The 8,663-nt window shown below is 50.7% G+C and overlaps 2 long non-coding RNA genes across 2 annotated transcripts; both read right to left on the bottom strand.

The window, feature by feature from the left end:
• Positions 1-1,334: 1,334 nt before the first annotated feature.
• Positions 1,335-3,282, bottom strand: LOC135418158 (uncharacterized). Its single transcript, XR_010432327.1, has 2 exons — positions 2,994-3,282; positions 1,335-2,794 (listed from the first exon to the last, which is right to left on the bottom strand). It is a non-coding gene; the product is annotated as an uncharacterized LOC135418158 (long non-coding RNA).
• Positions 3,283-5,140: 1,858 nt separating this feature from the next.
• On the bottom strand, positions 5,141-7,696 carry LOC135418157 (uncharacterized). The gene is made up of 2 exons (XR_010432326.1): positions 7,541-7,696; positions 5,141-5,307 (listed from the first exon to the last, which is right to left on the bottom strand). It is a non-coding gene; the product is annotated as an uncharacterized LOC135418157 (long non-coding RNA).
• Positions 7,697-8,663: the final 967 nt, after the last annotated feature.

Raw genomic sequence — 8,663 nt, 5'->3', positions numbered from 1 at the left:
CAAGGCTTCAGGAGTAGCAGAAGTGATGCTATACCCTGATCTTGAGTCTGCAGATGTGGATGAAAACTTGTCAGCTGGCTCCATACAGTCAAGTCCCTGTGGCTTGCATCTTTCCTACAAAGGCGCACACCTCTGCCAGGGAGGTGCTTGGGAACTTTATCCCAACATCTTTGCCAAAAAGTGCATAAAAAAACTGGCAAAGGCAAACCAGTCCTCACAGATTTCCTTTTACCTTTTCTCAGAGATTGAAATAAGTTGCTCTTTTCTAGTTGCCATCCGTACACTCTGGCTTGTGACCCAGGGTAGCGATCTCACATGAAAGCTGTATTCCCACACAGAGATGGGGAAACTGAGGCCCAGACCTTGCTACAGCCAAAGTGGCTGATTTAGTGTATCCACCTGGGCTCTCAGCACGAGTCCATACCCAGCCAGCCCTTGACCCCACTTTCTTCTGGTGTGCTGTCTACTTCTTCAAGTCCCTCTGAGACCCTTGACACGACTCCAGGATATTCTGGCTTCTAAAATTAGCCCAGTGCTTGGGTCCATGCTCAGGGGTTTTTCCTTTAAATAATCCCTCTGCCTCCCCTCCTGCTTTTGCTTTGACTAAGCATGCTGCAAAAACAACTTGCTTCTAAAATAAGCATCTCCTCTAACTCCCAGTTTAAACCTGAGTAGCCGAGCATGACATAGCGGAGTTGGGATGGCAGCTGTGCCATCTCTCAGGCCGTCTTTTGGTGCAATGGCACCTGGAGCAGCTGAGGTAAGGGCATGCGTGGGTTAGGGCTGTGTGGGCTTCAAAGGGGACCGGGGATCTGCTAGGAATGTAGTGGGATTGTGGGGCATGAGAGAGGGTGTCCCCCACAATGGTACCTGCTGCTGGACAACCCATCTTCTCTGAAAAGCACGTTTGACATCAAGATGTGTTCATTTGGTGAGATGAAATACAGGCAGACCTCTGAGGAATGCCAGCCCTCTGGGCAAGGGATAGCAAAATGACTTTTCCCTGGCACCCTGTGCTGACTTTCCTAAGTAACCCTGTCTCCAGCCCTCTTCTCCTTATGTTGATCCATTTTTCAGCTGTGGGGCCAGGTTGCTGGAGCTCAGTTTACACCCACTGGATCTGAGCTGGGGCCAGATCCCAAGCTCAGTTTCAGTCATAAATCTGGAGTAGTTCCACTGAAGTCAGGGGAGTTAATTCCAGATTTACACCCAGTAGCACTGAGGTAGGACCTGGAGTCTCTCTGGCTTAGGGAGTGAAGAGGGTAAAGTCTATAGAGGATTTACTCTGGCAGGTTACAACACTCAACTCCCAGCAGTGCCTGAGTATCCCATGGTTGGAGTTATTAGAGCAAGTGCTCTCTTTATTATTTGATATAATCTACTGCTATCCCACCGGGTTCCCCTCACTCTGCACTCTGTGAAACCAAGTGGAACTAACCCGAACAGGAGGATTACAGGCTCCAAAGGGAAACGGTCGCACCAAGCCGCCAAGTGGAGCTCCTTGCGCTGAGCAAAGAGGACGGCTGACAGCCTCAATGACATGCCAGCACTTAAAATGCTGGATGATGGATGAATGTCATCCTGCTGGGAAAGGAAAGGGGGGTAGAGAATAGGGGAGAGGGGGAGGCAAGGAGGGGAGGGAATCCAGCCAGAGGAGCCAGGGAAGAAGAGCAAGCTGGCACCAGAGTTGACGTCCGCCCTGATCCTCATCCGTGGGCTGTGATTCATGGGCAGAAGAGAGGGCTGAGCTCCTGTCCGCAGGCCCTGTCGCTTTCTGCACGCTGGATTGAAATTTTACTGCTCCTGGCAGCTCTCTTGCTCACAGCAGAGGCACATGCACAGATGTATATATTTCTATATGCACACCTAGGACACATAGGAAGACTGTTTAACAGATGTGTGTGTAAATGTGTGTATATTTATATAAATGCCTCCCCTTGACACATAAGCAAACATGCGAGATTTCCTCCAAGACAATTCATTAAAGGCCATCCTCGTCCCCACCTTTCACTGTATATTATAGTTCATCCACAAATCACATCTACTAAATGACTAAAGGTTTTCTGTTAGGGGTTTGTTGGGTTTTTTTGTATTTCCCTGATGTCAGGGGATGTCAGTGAGATGGCTGCATTACTCAGAATATTGCGAGTCTGTCTCCAGAGTGCCTGGGCAGGAGATTTCTCTCTCTGTCTCCTGTTGTATTCCTGACAGCAAAGTAATTTGCTTATATAGATTCTGGCAACAGGAACAATGCAAAGCCTGGCTGGTTGACAGTGTTGCATTTTTAACTCAAGGTTGAACAACTTCAGTCTGGAGACCTCTGGGATTCCTGTTCCAGGGTTGTTGACTCCTGGGATTTGCTCCAGTGTTGGGTGACTGTAGATGGACCATGATGGTGTCTTCCCCAGCATGAGGGCTTGTGAAAGGGGTCCTACTGTGGGCTGTATTGGGCTGAGGGAAGAGCAGGGCCCTTCCTCTGGGCAGGGTCCCACACTGTGCCACTACCCCTTTCTGCTCAGAACATCATACTGCAGGCGTACCATCCCACATGGGGCCCCCACAGCTGTTCCCAGAGGGACAAGTCCTGAAATGGCCAAAAGTCCATAGCTATTCTGCAAAGACAAGAGGGCTAGCCAGGGGGGAGGTGGATCCCATGCCTCAACATGCCTGTGAGAAGAGCACGTGTTCTCCAGGTGCACGAGCACACTGATGCTCCAGCAGCTGGTGTCTGGCCAGCCAGCTGATGTACTGGAAAACGAAGCAAAATCCATCTTGGTGTGTGCTAGTCATGGTTCTGCAAGGCAAAGTGGGTAAAAGAGGGGGCTAAGCCTGAGAACAGAGCCCAAAGGGGCAGCTCAGTGAGGGGAGCCCCACTTGGAGCCAAGTGTGACCCCAGGGAGAGGTGGCTGTGCCGGCATTTCGGCAGGCGGCGGCGCTCCTGCCCTCGCTCGGCGCTGACCCCCAGCACCCCCGGGATCAATCCTGTCACCCACCTCTGACAGCAGCTGCTTAACCGCACACAGCAACCCTGCGCAGCAGTTTCGGCAAGAGAGCGAAGAAGCCTGTATCCAATTGAAACCGCAGGGGGGATTTAGGGAGGCAGAAGGTAATTTCCCGAGCTGGAATATGGCCAGGATGCAAGGACTAATATACTGGCTCTTGGGGAAACAGTCATGGGATCTTTGCTTGCTGAGAGTCATCCTGATCTCTGTTTTAAGTCAGATCTGGAAAAAAGGAAAATGAGACAAAGGGAAAAACCCTTCCAAGATGCCAGAGCTTTGGGGCACCGTTTAAAGCTGCTCTCACCACAGGGAAGATCCTCCTGGAGGCAAAGCAGCCAGGCACCCCAAACACAAAGGCCTGGCAGCTGTTCCATCCCCTTGCATGGGCGTTCTGTGCCTGGGGCTCCCCCATGCACCCAGATGGGGTCAAGGAGTGCCCTGGCTCCAGGAGGAAAGTAGGGTGCTAATGTCCATCAGTAGCATCACACAAGGTATTGCTGTAACCTGGTCATGTCCTCGTGCCAGTGTTTCCCTCTGCTGAAATATACCAGGGAGGCTCAGAGAGGTCCCATGTCAAAGCAGATTTGGGGATGGAGGGTTGTATGCTAGGACCAAGCAGCACAATGCAGCCATGGAAAGACTTGTTGTTTGCATTCAAAAATTATCCCAGAAAAAAGATAACCTGCTGAAGAGACACCACAAAAGGTAGGAGCATGGCTGCACTGCCTTTTTTGGCGTCTTTGTGGATTCAGGGCAGTGGTTATAAAAGCACGATGGTCTATGTTTGCTCCTTTACTTCCCCAGGGCTGCCAGGCTCAGGGCTGACCCTTGGAGGCACCATGATCCCATGGAGAGAGGTGGCTCAGCTCTTTCAGGAATCTGTTCTGAGATGCAAATACCCCAGATGAGTTGTCTGGGAAGGTCTAAGCCGATGATCAGGGCCAGGGGCTGGGGGAGGCAAGGGAAAGCGGAGCTCCCTCAGAGAGCTATCTTGGTCCTTCCCTGCCAGCACAGACCCCTGGCATGTGAGGAGGGAGTTGGAGACCTTCCTGCCTGGGTTATAACCACATCCCTGCAGTGGACACAGGGAAAAATGGATGTCTGTCTCAGGTTCTCCTGCCTGTGGGTGCTGCCACTCAGCACCAAGGCATCTTGGGGAGGGTATAAAATGGCTGGTGGTGTTGTCACAGCCCTGCTTCTTATCTTCCTCTTCCTGGGCCCTGGGGAGGTGTGAGGGCTGCCATGAACCTGAAGTACCACCATTTAAGAAGCAGACAAGTCCCAGGTCTCCTCCTTCTGCATCTGCACAGAGCATCATATTTTTCTGCTACTGATCCCTCCAAATGCCCAGCCAAGGTATACAGCCCTGGGAAAGTCATCTGGCAGGGGCTTCTGAGGTGGCTCTATAGTCCTGGCCTGAAAACTGCTGTAGAGAGGATGGGGTGGGAATGGAGGTGTGAACACTGGAAAATGCTGCTCCCCGTGCAGGGAGCTCCCCTGCTGTTGGTGTCTATCATCAGGAAGGGATTCCACCCACTGCTCAGTGCTACAGAGCAGGCAGGAAGAAAAAGCATCCCTGACATGTTTGGGCAGGTGAGAGCAGGCTGCTTGGTGAGCTGGCTAAGCTCACATCTCCAGCTTTTATGTTGCTGGTTCGGTTAAGTGCTTTGATCAGGCAGAGTGCTTGTGCAAAGGCATCTTTGCAAGCGGTGCTGAAGCGCTGATCTAATAGAAGTGAGGGCTGGATTAGCACTGTTGGGGCAGCCCAACACCTTCCTGCCTGGGGGAAGGAGAGAAAAGGCCTGCTTGAAATTTTAAAACACTTGGAAATAGCACTGCAAGCCCATAAGCTAAGAATTATTGCTCTTCCTAGTGTGGGTGGAAAACCACGAATGTAGAATGTAATCTATAGGATAGTGTGTCTTTAATCAGTGTCTACAGCAGGTTAATAGCTAGTGCTCTCCTCACCTTTACAAGTGATCCTGCCAGGCCATTTTTTTCCTTGTGGTTGGGCTCCCTATGATCTGCCTGCTGGCTGGCAACAACTTTTCACGTCATCCCCTTGTCTGTCACCTCAACTGGGCAGGGGATAACAAGCAGCAGCCCATCTTGCTGCCCCATACATCACAGCTGAGATCTGTATTCTGACAGTTGCATTTTGTCTCCTACTTTCCTAGCAATGTGCCCTCAGAAAGCCAGGAGATGAAAGTATCCTCAGGTTTGATTGAAGACCCAGGGCAGGCAGATGCATCCTCCAGACCACCTCGGGAGATCTGTCTGCTGGGAGTTGTCGTCTTCCTAAATCCTATCAAGAGAGCACAGGAAAGCTGCCAGAGCTTTGCTTTGCTGTGTGGTCTTGCTGCCTCACCCATTCCTCCACTCAGGTTCCTGGCTGCCAAGGCCAATATTAACCAGCCAAGGCCTAATATTAACAAGGCCTGACCATTGCATTGTATGTAATAGGGTTTGCATGTTTAGCAAGAAGTTCAGAGTGGGAAAAAGGATTTGCTGTTGGGAAGACTCCAGCACATTGCTCTGACCCCCCCCCGACATCTCTGGGATTTAAATTCCCCAAGCACAAGCAGAACCAAGGTGCCTGTACCACCACAGGGTGCCTCAGCAAGCTGGGTCTGTCTCACATATGAAAGTGAGCTATCCCAGCCCCACAGACAGGCTGAGACCTTGCATATTTTGCAGCCAGAATCTATATTCCTTTTCTCAATCTAGACTCCAAAAGTGTACCTCTGCATAGGGTCTCAAGGCAGAAGCAAGTGATGGATCTTCCCTGCATTTAGGATTGCTATCCATCCATCCATCCATCCATCCATCCATCCATCTGTTATTGAGTTCCCAGAAGAAGCAGAAGCTGAAGTTTTCTCACAGGGGTTTAGGGCTTGGTCTCAACAGTGAGAGTGGCTCAGCAGGCACTGGCTGCCCTGTACGTGTTGGCAGGGCACAAACAGGTTTGAGGGCTGTGAGGAGAGGTTGGTCTCTTGTGGCTGAGGTGACTGGGCGACACCGCTCTGAACATGGATGGAAAACCAGAGTCACCCTTCATGTGAAGCCAGAGGTGAGCACAGTGTGGGTTTGGAGGAAGAAGGGAGATTTTCAAGATGAGAAGGAAAGCAAAGATCTTGCCAGGACCTGTGTATCACTGATGCAGTGACACATCTCTGTGTGGTGATTCCCCAAGAGTCACAGCCTGCCTTGGTGCACAGAGAAAGACTATTTTGGCCATGATTAATAAAGCTCTTGGTGGCAGCCTCTTGCCCAGCTCTGTCTCCCTGATGGAACAGCTCTGTGTTACACAACCTGATAGAGAAACCACCTCCCAGTCTTCCCACCATCCCTCCAAGGAAGCTGTGTTTCGGGAGCAGAGGAAGATGCAGCTCCACCATGCTCAGTGGGAGACAGTGTGTGCACGTGTGTGAGAGTGGGACTGTATTGGCTGCTTGCAATTCTCCGAGGGTCCTGTGTGTTTGCAAAGGCAGCTCTGTCAATCAATAAAAAGCAATCACAGTAATGAAGTATCAAGTAGGAAGAAAAGATTTCAAGCTCTACATTGTTGAGGGATTGGGGGTTTTCTTTAAATGAGGCAAGAGAGGCTGGGAATGGCAGAGCCCACAGCAGGGATGACAAATCTGTTTCTTTTGCATGGGGGAAGTGGCAGGACCGCAGCTCCTCTGACCAGATCCAATGACAAGGGAAAGGCTGAGAGAGGACCCCATTTCTGCAGACACAAAAGACAAGCCGGTGGCGGCGACTTTCTCTCTGAAAAGTCACGTTTGCCAGGAGAGGCTGTGAAATTCAAGACGTTCCCAAGAGCTCGTTCCCTTCCTGTCCCCCCCAGTCTGGGAAAGGGAATAATTCTAATTTTGTTTTTATTATCGTTATTCCCTCCTGGGTGAGTGCTGGGAAAGTGGTGAATTTTGCAGCTGCCCAAGAGTCAGTGGGAAGGGGGATTGTGAGGGACACATGACAGAGCAGGGGTCCCTTCTCACCTTTTCCCTGCCTTCCCACAGGACAAGGCATGACTGAAACCAAAGCACCTCCTGTTGTCTTTCTGCTCCAACTCAATCATCCCCACCCAGCTCATTTCCCCCTCAGTAGGACCTGTGGGGTGACCCGTGGCATGCAAAGACAGTAGTGCCACCAATCATGCAGAACTGTGCTGGCTGCATCGACAAAGGGTTGGGGAAAGGTAGTTACCACAGCAGGCATTTAAAAAGCAAGTCATGAGACTTCTTACTCTGGAGGAGAAGTTGCTGTGGACTTTGATTAGCGAAGCTGGTAAGAGATGGGGAGCTCCCTCCCAACAATGCTTGCCAAACTGACCTGTCTTCCCAAGGCAAGGTTGGTCTTATTAGGGCTTTTTTAGTGCTGAGGCAGGTCACTCAAACCATCTTCTGTAATTAAACCTTTACACAAGCTGTAGCAGTCTTTACCTGCAGCCATGCAGTCTCCGATAGGGCAAAACTCTTTCCTGCCATAGCAACATCAATTTAAAAAAAAAAAAGAAAAATCAATGAGATCTCTACCTGGCAACGAAAATATCCACTGATCCATGGCAGTAAGGGCTGGATGCAATTGCACGTGGTCTGGGAAGGCCTGAGACAGGGCTTGGGATTGCTGTGAAGGCATCTACATGTAATCTACACTGTTCCATGATTGTGATGCCAGCTTGTGAGGAATTTTAGGCAGTGCTTTGCAGGCATGAATTCATTTATGGCCAAAGCTCATACAGGTGAGCTCATGCTCACTTTCTTTGCATTGATTGCACTGATTGCCTGAGAAACACCTGGCACAACAGCCCAAGTTCTGGTGGTCTCTGTAGCTATTGATAGCATGAACTATTGCAGTAGAAAGATGGAATGGAACAGCTATGGGCTCTGGGTGCCTCACCAATGTCTCCTGCATGGATGACAGTCTTGCAGTATAGTGGCTGTGGCTTCAAGAGCGGCACATAAAGAACAAAATCCCCTAACTTATTTGATGTACTAGTAGAGCTGCTTCTTTAACCAGGTGTCAGCACCTTGGGCTTCAGTGCAGTAGGCCCTGGGTGTAACCTCCTTGTGAGAGGAAGAGGGGGGGCATACACTGATCTCTTCTCTGTGGTGACCAGTGACAGGATGTGAGAGAATGGCCTGAAGTTGTATCAAGGGAGGTTCTTCACCCAGAGGGTGGTTGAGCACTGGAACAGGCTCCCCAGAGAAGTGGTCACAGCACCAAGCTCGACAGACTGCAAGAAGCATTTGGATGATACTCTCAAGCACATGGTGTGACTCTTGGGGATGGTCCTGTGCAGGGCCAGGAGCTGGACTTGATGATCCTCGTGGGTCCCTTCCAACTCAGCATATTCTGTGATTCTGTAAGGCAAGCTGCTCCAGTGGGGACTGGCTGCAGCTCTTCCCCTGGCCTTCCCCTGGCAGCTCAGCCCAGGGAACCTCCACACTTGTCTGCTTGAGTCTTAGCTCTCTATCAGCAAAGACTTTGTCTCAGAGCCTCAGCAGCTCTTACCATACTCTGTGGGCTTCATCCTTGTTGGGGAGATGCATATGTGGAGGGAGAGGTACCCTCTTGGCAGGATGGGCATAGCTGTACAGGTACTTTCTGGAAGGCATCCGCTTGCCTTTCCAGGGGACGGAAGAAGACAGAAAATAC

Source organism: Pseudopipra pipra, chromosome 8, assembly GCF_036250125.1.
Source record: "Pseudopipra pipra isolate bDixPip1 chromosome 8, bDixPip1.hap1, whole genome shotgun sequence".
Lineage (NCBI taxonomy): Eukaryota > Metazoa > Chordata > Aves > Passeriformes > Pipridae > Pseudopipra > Pseudopipra pipra.
The sequence above is the reverse complement of the archived record's forward strand: the minus strand, read 5'-3'. Positions and strand labels throughout refer to the sequence as shown.